Genomic DNA, 18,746 nt, shown 5'->3' with positions numbered 1-18,746 from the left:
TACAGCGCGAGCTGAAAATGCATTTACAGCACTAAAAACCCAAACTTTTATAACAGCTAAACCAAACGTTTCCAATGTAAATTTCCACCTTTATATAGTGTAGAAAGGCATCCTGAAGCCTGGAAAGTCATTAATTTGATTGTCCAGTATTTCCTTCATGAGATATTGCAACACTTAGAAAAGGTGTACAGCGCCAGCAGACAATGAATTTTCAGCACTAAAAAAACGAAACTTCATTAACAGCTAAACCAAACGTTTCCAATGTAAATTTCCACATTTATAGAGTGTAAAAAGGCATCCTGAAGCCTGGGAAGTCATTAATTTGATTGTCCAGTATTTCCCTTATGAGATAATGCCTCACATAGCAAATGTGTACAGTGCGAGCTGAAAATGCATTTTCAGCACTAAAAAACCAAACTTTTATAACAGCTAAACCAAACGTTTCCAATGTACATTTCCACCTTTATATAGTGTAGAAAGGCATCCTGAAGCCTGGAAAGTCATTAATTTGATTGTCCAGTATTTCCTTCATGAGATATTGCAACACTTAGAAAAAGTGTACAGCGCCAGCAGACAATGAATTTTCAGCACTAAAAAAACGAAACTTCATTAACAGCTAAAATAAACGTTTCCAATGTAAATTTCCACCCTTATATAGTGTAAAAAGACATCCTGAAGCCTGGGCAGTCATTAATTTGATTGTCCAATATTTCCCTTATGAGATAATGCCTCTCATAGCAAATGTGTACAGCGCGAGCTGAAAATGCATTTACAGCACTAAAAAACCAAACTTTTATAACAGCTAAACCAAACGTTTCCAATGTACATTTCCACCTTTATATAGTGTAGAAAGGCATCCTGAAGCCTGGAAAGTCATTAATTTGATTGTCCAGTATTTCCTTCATGAGATATTGCAACACTTAGAAAAAGTGTACAGCGCCAGCAGACAATGAATTTTCAGCACTAAAAAAACGAAACTTCATTAACAGCTAAACCAAACGTTTCCAATGTAAATTTCCACATTTATAGAGTGTAAAAAGGCATCCTGAAGCCTGGGAAGTCATTAATTTGATTGTCCAGTATTTCCCTTATGAGATAATGCCTCACATGGCAAATGTGTACAGTGCGAGCTGAAAATGCATTTTCAGCACTAAAAAACCCAACTTTTATAACAGCTAAACCAAACGTTTCCAATGTAAGTTTCCAACTTTATATAGTGTAAAAAGACATCCTGAAGCCTGGGCAGTCATTAATTTGATTGTCCAATATTTCCCTTTTGAGATAATGCCTCTCATAGCAAATGTGTACAGCGCGAGCTGAAAATGCATTTACAGCACTAAAAAACCAAACTTTTATAACAGCTAAACCAAACGTTTCCAATGTACATTTCCACCTTTATATAGTGTACAAAGGCATCCGGAAGCCTGGAAAGTCATTAATTTTATTGTCCAGTATTTCCTTCATGAGATATTGCAACACTTAGAAAAAGTGTACAGCGCCAGCAGACAATGAATTTTCAGCACTAAAAAAACGAAACTTCATTAACAGCTAAACTAAACGTTTCCAATGTAAATTTCCACCCTTATATAGTGTAAAAAGACATCCTGAAGCCTGGGCAGTCATTAATTTGATTGTCCAATATTTCCCTTATGAGATAATGCCTCTCATAGCAAATGTGTACAGCGCGAGCTGAAAATGCATTTACAGCACTAAAAAACCAAACTTTTATAACAGCTAAACCAAACGTTTCCAGTGTACATTTCCACCTTTATATAGTGTAGAAAGGCATCCTGAAGCCTGGAAAGTCATTAATTTGATTGTCCAGTATTTCCTTCATGAGATATTGCAACACTTAGAAAAAGTGTACAGCGCCAGCAGACAATGAATTTTCAGCACTAAAAAAACGAAACTTCATTAACAGCTAAACCAAACGTTTCCAATGTAAATTTCCACATTTATAGAGTGTAAAAAGGCATCCTGAAGCCTGGGAAGTCATTAATTTGATTGTCCAGTATTTCCCTTATGAGATAATGCCTCACATAGCAAATGTGTACAGTGCGAGCTGAAAATGCATTTTCAGCACTAAAAAACCCAACTTTTATAACAGCTAAACCAAACGTTTCCAATGTAAGTTTCCAACTTTATATAGTGTAAAAAGACATCCTGAAGCCTGGGCAGTCATTAATTTGATTGTCCAATATTTCCCTTTTGAGATAATGCCTCTCATAGCAAATGTGTACAGCGCGAGCTGAAAATGCATTTACAGCACTAAAAAACCAAACTTTTATAACAGCTAAACCAAACGTTTCCAATGTACATTTCCACCTTTATATAGTGTACAAAGGCATCCGGAAGCCTGGAAAGTCATTAATTTTATTGTCCAGTATTTCCTTCATGAGATATTGCAACACTTAGAAAAAGTGTACAGCGCCAGCAGACAATGAATTTTCAGCACTAAAAAAACGAAACTTCATTAACAGCTAAACTAAACGTTTCCAATGTAAATTTCCACCCTTATATAGTGTAAAAAGACATCCTGAAGCCTGGGCAGTCATTAATTTGATTGTCCAATATTTCCCTTATGAGATAATGCCTCTCATAGCAAATGTGTACAGCGCGAGCTGAAAATGCATTTACAGCACTAAAAAACCAAACTTTTATAACAGCTAAACCAAACGTTTCCAGTGTACATTTCCACCTTTATATAGTGTAGAAAGGCATCCTGAAGCCTGGAAAGTCATTAATTTGATTGTCCAGTATTTCCTTCATGAGATATTGCAACACTTAGAAAAAGTGTACAGCGCCAGCAGACAATGAATTTTCAGCACTAAAAAAACGAAACTTCATTAACAGCTAAACCAAACGTTTCCAATGTAAATTTCCACATTTATAGAGTGTAAAAAGGCATCCTGAAGCCTGGGAAGTCATTAATTTGATTGTCCAGTATTTCCCTTATGAGATAATGCCTCACATAGCAAATGTGTACAGTGCGAGCTGAAAATGCATTTTCAGCACTAAAAAACCCAACTTTTATAACAGCTAAACCAAACGTTTCCAATGTAAGTTTCCAACTTTATATAGTGTAAAAAGACATCCTGAAGCCTGGGCAGTCATTAATTTGATTGTCCAATATTTCCCTTTTGAGATAATGCCTCTCATAGCAAATGTGTACAGCGCGAGCTGAAAATGCATTTACAGCACTAAAAAACCAAACTTTTATAACAGCTAAACCAAACGTTTCCAATGTACATTTCCACCTTTATATAGTGTACAAAGGCATCCGGAAGCCTGGGCAGTCATTAATTTGATTGTCCAATATTTCCCTTATGAGATAATGCCTCTCATAGCAAATGTGTACAGCGCGAGCTGAAAATGCATTTACAGCACTAAAAAACCAAACTTTTATAACAGCTAAACCAAACGTTTCCAATGTACATTTCCACCTTTATATAGTGTAGAAAGGCATCCTGAAGCCTGGAAAGTCATTAATTTGATTGTCCAGTATTTCCTTCATGAGATATTGCAACACTTAGAAAAAGTGTACAGCGCCAGCAGACAATGAATTTTCAGCACTAAAAAAACGAAACTTCATTAACAGCTAAACCAAACGTTTCCAATGTAAATTTCCACATTTATAGAGTGTAAAAAGGCATCCTGAAGCCTGGGAAGTCATTAATTTGATTGTCCAGTATTTCCCTTATGAGATAATGCCTCACATAGCAAATGTGTACAGTGCGAGCTGAAAATGCATTTTCAGCACTAAAAAACCCAACTTTTATAACAGCTAAACCAAACGTTTCCAATGTAAGTTTCCAACTTTATATAGTGTAAAAAGACATCCTGAAGCCTGGGCAGTCATTAATTTGATTGTCCAATATTTCCCTTTTGAGATAATGCCTCTCATAGCAAATGTGTACAGCGCGAGCTGAAAATGCATTTACAGCACTAAAAAACCAAACTTTTATAACAGCTAAACCAAACGTTTCCAATGTACATTTCCACCTTTATATAGTGTACAAAGGCATCCGGAAGCCTGGAAAGTCATTAATTTTATTGTCCAGTATTTCCTTCATGAGATATTGCAACACTTAGAAAAAGTGTACAGCGCCAGCAGACAATGAATTTTCAGCACTAAAAAAACGAAACTTCATTAACAGCTAAACTAAACGTTTCCAATGTAAATTTCCACCCTTATATAGTGTAAAAAGACATCCTGAAGCCTGGGCAGTCATTAATTTGATTGTCCAATATTTCCCTTATGAGATAATGCCTCTCATAGCAAATGTGTACAGCGCGAGCTGAAAATGCATTTACAGCACTAAAAAACCAAACTTTTATAACAGCTAAACCAAACGTTTCCAATGTACATTTCCACCTTTATATAGTGTAGAAAGGCATCCTGAAGCCTGGAAAGTCATTAATTTGATTGTCCAGTATTTCCTTCATGAGATATTGCAACACTTAGAAAAAGTGTACAGCGCCAGCAGACAATGAATTTTCAGCACTAAAAAAACGAAACTTCATTAACAGCTAAACCAAACGTTTCCAATGTAAATTTCCACATTTATAGAGTGTAAAAAGGCATCCTGAAGCCTGGGAAGTCATTAATTTGATTGTCCAGTATTTCCCTTATGAGATAATGCCTCACATAGCAAATGTGTACAGTGCGAGCTGAAAATGCATTTTCAGCACTAAAAAACCCAACTTTTATAACAGCTAAACCAAACGTTTCCAATGTAAGTTTCCAACTTTATATAGTGTAAAAAGACATCCTGAAGCCTGGGCAGTCATTAATTTGATTGTCCAATATTTCCCTTTTGAGATAATGCCTCTCATAGCAAATGTGTACAGCGCGAGCTGAAAATGCATTTACAGCACTAAAAAACCAAACTTTTACAACAGCTAAACCAAACGTTTCCAATGTACATTTCCACCTTTATATAGTGTACAAAGGCATCCGGAAGCCTGGAAAGTCATTAATTTTATTGTCCAGTATTTCCTTCATGAGATATTGCAACACTTAGAAAAAGTGTACAGCGCCAGCAGACAATGAATTTTCAGCACTAAAAAAACGAAACTTCATTAACAGCTAAACTAAACGTTTCCAATGTAAATTTCCACCCTTATATAGTGTAAAAAGACATCCTGAAGCCTGGGCAGTCATTAATTTGATTGTCCAATATTTCCCTTATGAGATAATGCCTCTCATAGCAAATGTGTACAGCGCGAGCTGAAAATGCATTTACAGCACTAAAAAACCAAACTTTTATAACAGCTAAACCAAACGTTTCCAATGTACATTTCCACCTTTATATAGTGTAGAAAGGCATCCTGAAGCCTGGAAAGTCATTAATTTGATTGTCCAGTATTTCCTTCATGAGATATTGCAACACTTAGAAAAAGTGTACAGCGCCAGCAGACAATGAATTTTCAGCACTAAAAAAACGAAACTTCATTAACAGCTAAACCAAACGTTTCCAATGTAAATTTCCACATTTATAGAGTGTAAAAAGGCATCCTGAAGCCTGGGCAGTCATTAATTTGATTGTCCAGTATTTCCCTTATGAGATAATGCCTCACATAGCAAATGTGTACAGTGCGAGCTGAAAATGCATTTTCAGCACTAAAAAAACCAAACTTTTATAACAGCTAAACCAAACGTTTCCAATGTAAATTTCCACATTTATAGAGTGTAAAAAGGCATCCTGAAGCCTGGGAAGTCATTAATTTGATTGTCCAGTATTTCCCTTATGAGATAATGCCTCACATAGCAAATGTGTACAGTGCGAGCTGAAAATGCATTTTCAGCACTAAAAAACCAAACTTTTATAACAGCTAAACCAAACGTTTCCAATGTAAATTTCCACCTTTATATAGTGTAAAAAGACATCCTGAAGCCTGGGCAGTCATTAATTTGATTGTCCAGTATTTCCCTTATGAGATAATGCCTCACATAGCAAATGTGTACAGTGCGAGCTGAAAATGCATTTTCAGCACTAAAAAAACAAACTTTTATAACAGCTAAACCAAACGTTTCCAATGTAAATTTCCACCTTTATATAGTGTAAAAAGACATCCTGAAGCCTGGGCAGTCATTAATTTGATTGTCCAGTATTTCCCTTATGAGATAATGCCTCACATAGCAAATGTGTACAGTGCGAGCTGAAAATGCATTTTCAGCACTAAAAAAACCAAACTTTTATAACAGCTAAACCAAACGTTTCCAATGTAAATTTCCACCTTTATATAGTGTAAAAAGACATCCTGAAGCCTAGGCAGTCATTAATTTGATTGTCCAATATTTCCCTTATGAGACAATGCCTCTCATAGCAAATGTGTACAGCGCGAGCTGAAAATGCATTTTCAGCACTAAAAAAACAAACTTTTATAACAGCTAAACCAAACGTTTCCAATGTACATTTCCACCTTTATATAGTGTAGAAAGGCATCCTGAAGCCTGGAAAGTCATTGATTTGATTGTCCAGTATTTCCTTCATGAGATATTGCAACACTTAGAAAAAGTGTACAGCGCCAGCAGACAATGAATTTTCAGCACTAAAAAAACGAAACTTCATTAACAGCTAAACTAAACATTTCCAATGTAAATTTCCAACTTTATATAGAGTAAAAAGACATCCTGAAGCCTGGGCAGCCATTAATTTGATTGTCCAATATTTCCCTTATGAGATAATGCCTCTCATAGCAAATGTGTACAGCGCGAGCTGAAAATGCATTTACAGCACTAAAAAACCAAACTTTTATAACAGCTAAACCAAACGTTTCCAATGTAAATTTCCACCTTTATATAGTGTAAAAAGACATCCTGAAGCCTGGGCAGTCATTAATTTGATTGTCCAATATTTCCCTTATGAGATAATGCCTCTCATAGCAAATGTGTACAGCGCGAGCTGAAAATGCATTTACAGCACTAAAAAACCAAACTTTTATAACAGCTAAACCAAACGTTTCCAATGTAAATTTCCACCTTTATATAGTGTAGAAAGGCATCCTGAAGCCTGGAAAGTCATTAATTTGATTGTCCAGTATTTCCTTCATGAGATATTGCAACACTTAGAAAAAGTGTACAGCGCCAGCAGACAATGAATTTTCAGCACTAAAAAAAACGAAACTTCATTAACAGCTAAACTAAACGTTTCCAATGTAAATTTCCACCTTTATATAGTGTAAAAAGACATCCTGAAGCCTGGGCAGTCATTAATTTGATTGTCCAATATTTCCCTTATGAGATAATGCCTCTCATAGCAAATGTGTACAGCGCGAGCTGAAAATGCATTTACAGCACTAAAAAACCAAACTTTTATAACAGCTAAACCAAACGTTTCCAATGTAAATTTCCACCTTTATATAGTGTAGAAAGGCATCCTGAAGCCTGGAAAGTCATTAATTTGATTGTCCAGTATTTCCTTCATGAGATATTGCAACAGGTAGAAAAAGTGTACAGCGCCAGCAGACAATGAATTTTCAGCACTAAAAAAACGAAACTTCATTAACAGCTAAACCAAACGTTTCCAATGTAAATTTCCACATTTATAGAGTGTAAAAAGGCATCCTGAAGCCTGGGAAGTCATTAATTTGATTGTCCAGTATTTCCCTTATGAGATAATGCCTCACATAGCAAATGTGTACAGTGCGAGCTGAAAATGCATTTTCAGCACTAAAAAACCAAACTTTTATAACAGCTAAACCAAACGTTTCCAATGTAAATTTCCACCTTTACATAGTGTAAAAAGACATCCTGAAGCCTGGGCAGTCATTAATTTGATTGTCCAATATTTCCCTTTTGAGATAATGCCTCTCATAGCAAATGTGTACAGCGCGAGCTGAAAATGCATTTACAGCACTAAAAAACCAAACTTTTATAACAGCTAAACCAAACGTTTCCAATGTAAATTTCCACCTTTATATAGTGTAGAAAGGCATCCTGAAGCCTGGAAAGTCATTAATTTGATTGTCCAGTATTTCCTTCATGAGATATTGCAACACTTAGAAAAAGTGTACAGCGCCAGCAGACAATGAATTTTCAGCACTAAAAAAACGAAACTTCATTAACAGCTAAACCAAACGTTTCCAATGTAAATTTCCACATTTATAGAGTGTAAAAAGGCATCCTGAAGCCAGGGAAGTCATTAATTTAATTGTCCAGTATTTCCCTTATGAGATAATGCCTCACATAGCAAATGTGTACAGTGCGAGCTGAAAATGCATTTTCAGCACTAAAAAAACAAACTTTTATAACAGCTAAACCAAACGTTTCCAATGTAAATTTCCACCTTTATATAGTGTAAAAAGACATCCTGAAGCCTGGGCAGTCATTAATTTGATTGTCCAGTATTTCCCTTATGAGATAATGCCTCACATAGCAAATGTGTACAGTGCGAGCTGAAAATGCATTTTCAGCACTAAAAAAACCAAACTTTTATAACAGCTAAACCAAACGTTTCCAATGTAAATTTCCACCTTTATATAGTGTAAAAAGACATCCTGAAGCCTAGGCAGTCATTAATTTGATTGTCCAATATTTCCCTTATGAGACAATGCCTCTCATAGCAAATGTGTACAGCGCGAGCTGAAAATGCATTTTCAGCACTAAAAAAACAAACTTTTATAACAGCTAAACCAAACGTTTCCAATGTACATTTCCACCTTTATATAGTGTAGAAAGGCATCCTGAAGCCTGGAAAGTCATTGATTTGATTGTCCAGTATTTCCTTCATGAGATATTGCAACACTTAGAAAAAGTGTACAGCGCCAGCAGACAATGAATTTTCAGCACTAAAAAAACGAAACTTCATTAACAGCTAAACTAAACGTTTCCAATGTAAATTTCCAACTTTATATAGTGTAAAAAGACATCCTGAAGCCTGGGCAGCCATTAATTTGATTGTCCAATATTTCCCTTATGAGATAATGCCTCTCATAGCAAATGTGTACAGCGCGAGCTGAAAATGCATTTACAGCACTAAAAAACCAAACTTTTATAACAGCTAAACCAAACGTTTCCAATGTAAATTTCCACCTTTATATAGTGTAGAAAGGCATCCTGAAGCCTGGAAAGTCATTAATTTGATTGTCCAGTATTTCCTTCATGAGATATTGCAACACTTAGAAAAAGTGTACAGCGCCAGCAGACAATGAATTTTCAGCACTAAAAAAAACGAAACTTCATTAACAGCTAAACTAAACGTTTCCAATGTAAATTTCCACCTTTATATAGTGTAAAAAGACATCCTGAAGCCTGGGCAGTCATTAATTTGATTGTCCAATATTTCCCTTATGAGATAATGCCTCTCATAGCAAATGTGTACAGCGCGAGCTGAAAATGCATTTACAGCACTAAAAAACCAAACTTTTATAACAGCTAAACCAAACGTTTCCAACGTAAATTTCCACCTTTATATAGTGTAGAAAGGCATCCTGAAGCCTGGAAAGTCATTAATTTGATTGTCCAGTATTTCCTTCATGAGATATTGCAACACTTAGAAAAAGTGTACAGCGCCAGCAGACAATGAATTTTCAGCACTAAAAAAACGAAACTTCATTAACAGCTAAACCAAACGTTTCCAATGTAAATTTCCACATTTATAGAGTGTAAAAAGGCATCCTGAAGCCTGGGAAGTCATTAATTTGATTGTCCAGTATTTCCCTTATGAGATAATGCCTCACGTAGCAAATGTGTACAGTGCGAGCTGAAAATGCATTTTCAGCACTAAAAAAACCAAACTTTTATAACAGCTAAACCAAACGTTTCCAATGTAAATTTCCACCTTTAGATAGTGTAAAAAGACATCCTGAAGCCTGGGCAGTCATTAATTTGATTGTCCAATATTTCCCTTATGAGATAATGCCTCTCATAGCAAATGTGTACAGCGCGAGCTGAAAATGCATTTACAGCACTAAAAAACCAAACTTTTATAACAGCTAAACCAAACGTTTCCAATGTAAATTTTCACCTTTATATAGTGTAGAAAGGCATCCTGAAGCCTGGAAAGTCATTAATTTGATTGTCCAGTATTTCCTTCATGAGATATTGCAACACTTAGAAAAAGTGTACAGCGCCAGCAGACAATGAATTTTCAGCACAAAAAAAACGAAACTTCATTAACAGCTAAACCAAACGTTTCCAATGTAAATTTCCACATTTATAGAGTGTAAAAAGACATCCTGAAGCCTGGAAAGTCATTAATTTGATTGTCCAGTATTTCCTTCATGAGAAATTGCAACACTTAGAAAAAGTGTACAGCGCCAGCAGACAATGAATTTTCAGCACTAAAAAAACGAAACTTCATTAACAGCTAAACCAAACGTTTCCAATGTAAATTTCCACATTTATAGAGTGTAAAAAGGCATCCTGAAGCCTGGGAAGTCATTAATTTGATTGTCCAGTATTTCCCTTATGAGATAATGCCTCACAAAGCAAATGTGTACAGTGCGAGCTGAAAATGCATTTTCAGCACTAAAAAACCAAACTTTTATAACAGCTAAACCAAACGTTTCCAATGTAAATTTCCACCTTTATATAGTGTAAAAAGACATCCTGAAGCCTGGGCAGTCATTAATTTGATTGTCCAATATTTCCCTTATGAGATAATGCCTCTCATAGCAAATGTGTACAGCGCGAGCTGAAAATGCATTTACAGCACTAAAAAACCAAACTTTTATAACAGCTAAACCAAACGTTTCCAATGTAAATTTCCACCTTTATATAGTGTAGAAAGGCATCATGAAGCCTGGAAAGTCATTAATTTGATTGTCCAGTATTTCCTTCATGAGATATTGCAACACTTAGAAAAAGTGTACAGCGCCAGCAGACAATGAATTTTCAGCACTAAAAAAACGAAACTTCATTAACAGCTAAACCAAACGTTTCCAATGTAAATTTCCACATTTATAGAGTGTAAAAAGGCATCCTGAAGCCTGGGAAGTCATTAATTTGATTGTCCAGTATTTCCCTTATGAGATAATGCCTCACATAGCAAATGTGTACAGTGCGAGCTGAAAATGCATTTTCAGCACTAAAAAAACAAACTTTTATAACAGCTAAACCAAACGTTTCCAATGTAAATTTCCACCTTTATATAGTGTAAAAAGACATCCTGAAGCCTGGGCAGTCATTAATTTGATTGTCCAGTATTTCCCTTATGAGATAATGCCTCACATAGCAAATGTGTACAGCGCGAGCTGAAAATGCATTTACAGCACTAAAAAAACAAACTTTTATAACAGCTAAACCAAACGTTTCCAATGTAAATTTCCACCTTTATATAGTGTAGAAAGGCATCCTGAAGCCTGGAAAGTCATTAATTTGATTGTCCAGTATTTCCTACATGAGATATTGCAAAACTTAGAAAAAGTGTACAGCGCCAGCAACAATGAATTTTCAGCAATAAAAAAACGAAACTTCATTAACAGCTAAACCAAACGTTTCCAATGTAAATTTCCACATTTATAGAGTGTAAAAAGGCATCCTGAAGCCTGGGAAGTCATTAATTTGATTGTCCAGTATTTCCCTTATGAGATAATGCCTCACATAGCAAATGTGTACAGTGCGAGCTGAAAATGCATTTTCAGCGCTAAAAAACCAAACTTTTATAACACCTAAACCAAACGTTTCCAATGTAAATTTCCACCTTTATATAGTGTAAAAAGACATCCTGAAGCCTGGGCAGTCATTAATTTGATTGTCCAATATTTCCCTTATGAGATAATGCCTCTCATAGCAAATGTGTACAGCGCGAGCTGAAAATGCATTTACAGCACTAAAAAAACAAACTTTTATAACAGCTAAACCAAACGTTTCCAATGTAAATTTCCACCTTTATATAGTGTAGAAAGGCATCCTGAAGCCTGGAAAGTCATTAATTTGATTGTCCAGTATTTCCTTCATGAGATATTGCAACACTTAGAAAAAGTGTACAGCGCCAGCAGACAATGAATTTTCAGCACTAAAAAAAACGAAACTTCATTAACAGCTAAACTAAACGTTTCCAATGTAAATTTCCACCTTTATATAGTGTAAAAAGACATCCTGAAGCCTGGGCAGTCATTAATTTGATTGTCCAATATTTCCCTTATGAGATAATGCCTCTCATAGCAAATGTGTACAGCGCGAGCTGAAAATGCATTTACAGCACTAAAAAACCAAACTTTTATAACAGCTAAACCAAACGTTTCCAACGTAAATTTCCACCTTTATATAGTGTAGAAAGGCATCCTGAAGCCTGGAAAGTCATTAATTTGATTGTCCAGTATTTCCTTCATGAGATATTGCAACACTTAGAAAAAGTGTACAGCGCCAGCAGACAATGAATTTTCAGCACTAAAAAAACGAAACTTCATTAACAGCTAAACCAAACGTTTCCAATGTAAATTTCCACATTTATAGAGTGTAAAAAGGCATCCTGAAGCCTGGGAAGTCATTAATTTGATTGTCCAGTATTTCCCTTATGAGATAATGCCTCACATAGCAAATGTGTACAGTGCGAGCTGAAAATGCATTTTCAGCACTAAAAAACCAAACTTTTATAACAGCTAAACCAAACGTTTCCAATGTAAATTTCCACCTTTAGATAGTGTAAAAAGACATCCTGAAGCCTGGGCAGTCATTAATTTGATTGTCCAGTATTTCCCTTATGAGATAATGCCTCACATAGCAAATGTGTACAGTGCGAGCTGAAAATGCATTTTCAGCACTAAAAAAACCAAACTTTTATAACAGCTAAACCAAACGTTTCCAATGTAAATTTCCACCTTTATATAGTGTAAAAAGACATCCTGAAGCCTGGGCAGTCATTAATTTGATTGTCCAATATTTCCCTTATGAGATAATGCCTCTCATAGCAAATGTGTACAGCGCGAGCTGAAAATGCATTTACAGCACTAAAAAACCAAACTTTTATAACAGCTAAACCAAACGTTTCCAATGTAAATTTTCACCTTTATATAGTGTAGAAAGGCATCCTGAAGCCTGGAAAGTCATTAATTTGATTGTCCAGTATTTCCTTCATGAGATATTGCAACACTTAGAAAAAGTGTACAGCGCCAGCAGACAATGAATTTTCAGCACAAAAAAAACGAAACTTCATTAACAGCTAAACCAAACGTTTCCAATGTAAATTTCCACATTTATAGAGTGTAAAAAGACATCCTGAAGCCTGGAAAGTCATTAATTTGATTGTCCAGTATTTCCTTCATGAGAAATTGCAACACTTAGAAAAAGTGTACAGCGCCAGCAGACAATGAATTTTCAGCACTAAAAAAACGAAACTTCATTAACAGCTAAACCAAACGTTTCCAATGTAAATTTCCACATTTATAGAGTGTAAAAAGGCATCCTGAAGCCTGGGAAGTCATTAATTTGATTGTCCAGTATTTCCCTTATGAGATAATGCCTCACAAAGCAAATGTGTACAGTGCGAGCTGAAAATGCATTTTCAGCACTAAAAAACCAAACTTTTATAACAGCTAAACCAAACGTTTCCAATGTAAATTTCCACCTTTATATAGTGTAAAAAGACATCCTGAAGCCTGGGCAGTCATTAATTTGATTGTCCAATATTTCCCTTATGAGATAATGCCTCTCATAGCAAATGTGTACAGCGCGAGCTGAAAATGCATTTACAGCACTAAAAAACCAAACTTTTATAACAGCTAAACCAAACGTTTCCAATGTAAATTTCCACCTTTATATAGTGTAGAAAGGCATCATGAAGCCTGGAAAGTCATTAATTTGATTGTCCAGTATTTCCTTCATGAGATATTGCAACACTTAGAAAAAGTGTACAGCGCCAGCAGACAATGAATTTTCAGCACTAAAAAAACGAAACTTCATTAACAGCTAAACCAAACGTTTCCAATGTAAATTTCCACATTTATAGAGTGTAAAAAGGCATCCTGAAGCCTGGGAAGTCATTAATTTGATTGTCCAGTATTTCCCTTATGAGATAATGCCTCACATAGCAAATGTGTACAGTGCGAGCTGAAAATGCATTTTCAGCACTAAAAAAACAAACTTTTATAACAGCTAAACCAAACGTTTCCAATGTAAATTTCCACCTTTATATAGTGTAAAAAGACATCCTGAAGCCTGGGCAGTCATTAATTTGATTGTCCAGTATTTCCCTTATGAGATAATGCCTCACATAGCAAATGTGTACAGCGCGAGCTGAAAATGCATTTACAGCACTAAAAAAACAAACTTTTATAACAGCTAAACCAAACGTTTCCAATGTAAATTTCCACCTTTATATAGTGTAGAAAGGCATCCTGAAGCCTGGAAAGTCATTAATTTGATTGTCCAGTATTTCCTACATGAGATATTGCAAAACTTAGAAAAAGTGTACAGCGCCAGCAGACAATGAATTTTCAGCAATAAAAAAACGAAACTTCATTAACAGCTAAACCAAACGTTTCCAATGTAAATTTCCACATTTATAGAGTGTAAAAAGGCATCCTGAAGCCTGGGAAGTCATTAATTTGATTGTCCAGTATTTCCCTTATGAGATAATGCCTCACATAGCAAATGTGTACAGTGCGAGCTGAAAATGCATTTTCAGCACTAAAAAACCAAACTTTTATAACACCTAAACCAAACGTTTCCAATGTAAATTTCCACCTTTATATAGTGTAAAAAGACATCCTGAAGCCTGGGCAGTCATTAATTTGATTGTCCAATATTTCCCTTATGAGATAATGCCTCTCATAGCAAATGTGTACAGCGCGAGCTGAAAATGCATTTACAGCACTAAAAAAACAAACTTTTATAACAGCTAAACCAAACGTTTCCAATGTAAATTTCCACCTTTATATAGTGTAGAAAGGCATCCTGAAGCCTGGAAAGTCATTAATTTGATTGTCCAGTATTTCCTTCATGAGATATTGCAACATTTAGAAAAAGTGTACAGCGCCAGCAGACAATGAATTTTCAGCACTAAAAAAACGAAACTTCATTAACAGCTAAACTAAACGTTTCCAATGTAAATTTCCACCTTTATATAGTGTAAAAAGACATCCTGAAGCCCGGGCAGCCATTAATTTGATTGTCCAATATTTCCCTTATGAGATAATGCCTCTCATAGCAAATGTGTACAGCGCGAGCTGAAAATGCATTTACAGCACTAAAAAACCAAACTTTTATAACAGCTAAACCAAACGTTTCCAATGTAAATGTCCACCTTTATATAGTGTAAAAAGACATCCTGAAGCCTGGGCAGTCATTAATTTGATTGTCCAATATTTCCCTTATGAGATAATGCCTCTCATAGCAAATGTGTACAGCGCGAGCTGAAAATGCATTTACAGCACTAAAAAACCAAACTTTTATAACAGCTAAACCAAACGTTTCCAATGTACATTTCCACCTTTATATAGTGTAGAAAGGCATCCTGAAGCCTGGAAAGTCATTAATTTGATTGTCCAGTATTTCCTTCATGAGATATTGCAACACTTAGAAAAAGTGTACAGCGCCAGCAGACAATGAATTTTCAGCACTAAAAAAACGAAACTTCATTAACAGCTAAACCAAACGTTTCCAATGTAAATTTCCACATTTATAGAGTGTAAAAAGGCATCCTGAAGCCTGGGAAGTCATTAATTTGATTGTCCAGTATTTCCCTTATGAGATAATGCCTCACATAGCAAATGTGTACAGTGCGAGCTGAAAATGCATTTTCAGCACTAAAAAACCCAACTTTTATAACAGCTAAACCAAACGTTTCCAATGTAAGTTTCCAACTTTATATAGTGTAAAAAGACATCCTGAAGCCTGGGCAGTCATTAATTTGATTGTCCAATATTTCCCTTTTGAGATAATGCCTCTCATAGCAAATGTGTACAGCGCGAGCTGAAAATGCATTTACAGCACTAAAAAAACAAACTTTTATAACAGCTAAACCAAACGTTTCCAATGTAAATTTCCACCTTTATATAGTGTAGAAAGGCATCCTGAAGCCTGGAAAGTCATTAATTTGATTGTCCAGTATTTCCTTCATGAGATATTGCAACATTTAGAAAAAGTGTACAGCGCCAGCAGACAATGAATTTTCAGCACTAAAAAAACGAAACTTCATTAACAGCTAAACTAAACGTTTCCAATGTAAATTTCCACCTTTATATAGTGTAAAAAGACATCCTGAAGCCCGGGCAGCCATTAATTTGATTGTCCAATATTTCCCTTATGAGATAATGCCTCTCATAGCAAATGTGTACAGCGCGAGCTGAAAATGCATTTACAGCACTAAAAAACCAAACTTTTATAACAGCTAAACCAAACGTTTCCAATGTAAATGTCCACCTTTATATAGTGTAAAAAGACATCCTGAAGCCTGGGCAGTCATTAATTTGATTGTCCAATATTTCCCTTATGAGATAATGCCTCTCATAGCAAATGTGTACAGCGCGAGCTGAAAATGCATTTACAGCACTAAAAAAACAAACTTTTATAACAGCTAAACCAAACGTTTCCAATGTAAATTTCCACCTTTATATAGTGTAGAAAGGCATCCTGAAGCCTGGAAAGTCATTAATTTGATTGTCCAGTATTTCCTTCATGAGATATTGCAACACTTAGAAAAAGTGTACAGCGCCAGCAGACAATGAATTTTCAGCACTAAAAAAACGAAACTTCATTAACAGCTAAACTAAACGTTTCCAATGTAAATTTCCACCTTTATATAGTGTAAAAAGACATCCTGAAGCCTGGGCAGTCATTAATTTGATTGTCCAATATTTCCCTTATGAGATAATGCCTCTCATAGCAAATGTGTACAGCGCGAGCTGAAAATGCATTTACAGCACTAAAAACCCAAACTTTTATAACAGCTAAACCAAACGTTTCCAATGTAAATTTCCACCTTTATATAGTGTAGAAAGGCATCCTGAAGCCTGGAAAGTCATTAATTTGATTGTCCAGTATTTCCTTCATGAGATATTGCAACACTTAGAAAAGGTGTACAGCGCCAGCAGACAATGAATTTTCAGCACTAAAAAAACGAAACTTCATTAACAGCTAAACCAAACGTTTCCAATGTAAATTTCCACATTTATAGAGTGTAAAAAGGCATCCTGAAGCCTGGGAAGTCATTAATTTGATTGTCCAGTATTTCCCTTATGAGATAATGCCTCACATAGCAAATGTGTACAGTGCGAGCTGAAAATGCATTTTCAGCACTAAAAAACCAAACTTTTATAACAGCTAAACCAAACGTTTCCAATGTACATTTCCACCTTTATATAGTGTAGAAAGGCATCCTGAAGCCTGGAAAGTCATTAATTTGATTGTCCAGTATTTCCTTCATGAGATATTGCAACACTTAGAAAAAGTGTACAGCGCCAGCAGACAATGAATTTTCAGCACTAAAAAAACGAAACTTCATTAACAGCTAAAATAAACGTTTCCAATGTAAATTTCCACCCTTATATAGTGTAAAAAGACATCCTGAAGCCTGGGCAGTCATTAATTTGATTGTCCAATATTTCCCTTATGAGATAATGCCTCTCATAGCAAATGTGTACAGCGCGAGCTGAAAATGCATTTACAGCACTAAAAAACCAAACTTTTATAACAGCTAAACCAAACGTTTCCAATGTACATTTCCACCTTTATATAGTGTAGAAAGGCATCCTGAAGCCTGGAAAGTCATTAATTTGATTGTCCAGTATTTCCTTCATGAGATATTGCAACACTTAGAAAAAGTGTACAGCGCCAGCAGACAATGAATTTTCAGCACTAAAAAAACGAAACTTCATTAACAGCTAAACCAAACGTTTCCAATGTAAATTTCCACATTTATAGAGTGTAAAAAGGCATCCTGAAGCCTGGGAAGTCATTAATTTGATTGTCCAGTATTTCCCTTATGAGATAATGCCTCACATAGCAAATGTGTACAGTGCGAGCTGAAAATGCATTTTCAGCACTAAAAAACCCAACTTTTATAACAGCTAAACCAAACGTTTCCAATGTAAGTTTCCAACTTTATATAGTGTAAAAAGACATCCTGAAGCCTGGGCAGTCATTAATTTGATTGTCCAATATTTCCCTTTTGAGATAATGCCTCTCATAGCAAATGTGTACAGCGCGAGCTGAAAATGCATTTACAGCACTAAAAAACCAAACTTTTATAACAGCTAAACCAAACGTTTCCAATGTACATTTCCACCTTTATATAGTGTACAAAGGCATCCGGAAGCCTGGAAAGTCATTAATTTTATTGTCCAGTATTTCCTTCATGAGATATTGCAACACTTAGAAAAAGTGTACAGCGCCAGCAGACAATGAATTTTCAGCACTAAAAAAACGAAACTTCATTAACAGCTAAACTAAACGTTTCCAATGTAAATTTCCACCCTTATATAGTGTAAAAAGACATCCTGAAGCCTGGGCAGTCATTAATTTGATTGTCCAATATTTCCCTTATGAGATAATGCCTCTCATAGCAAATGTGTACAGCGCGAGCTGAAAATGCATTTACAGCACTAAAAAACCAAACTTTTATAACAGCTAAACCAAACGTTTCCAGTGTACATTTCCACCTTTATATAGTGTAGAAAGGCATCCTGAAGCCTGGAAAGTCATTAATTTGATTGTCCAGTATTTCCTTCATGAGATATTGCAACACTTAGAAAAAGTGTACAGCGCCAGCAGACAATGAATTTTCAGCACTAAAAAAACGAAACTTCATTAACAGCTAAACCAAACGTTTCCAATGTAAATTTCCACATTTATAGAGTGT

The sequence above is a fragment of the Idiotropiscis lumnitzeri genome, chromosome 8, assembly GCF_059441095.1.
Source record: "Idiotropiscis lumnitzeri isolate Australia: NSW breed Sydney's pygmy pipehorse chromosome 8, RoL_Ilum_1.0, whole genome shotgun sequence".
Classification (NCBI taxonomy): Eukaryota; Metazoa; Chordata; class Actinopteri; order Syngnathiformes; family Syngnathidae; genus Idiotropiscis; species Idiotropiscis lumnitzeri.
This window is presented reverse-complemented; position numbering follows the sequence as displayed.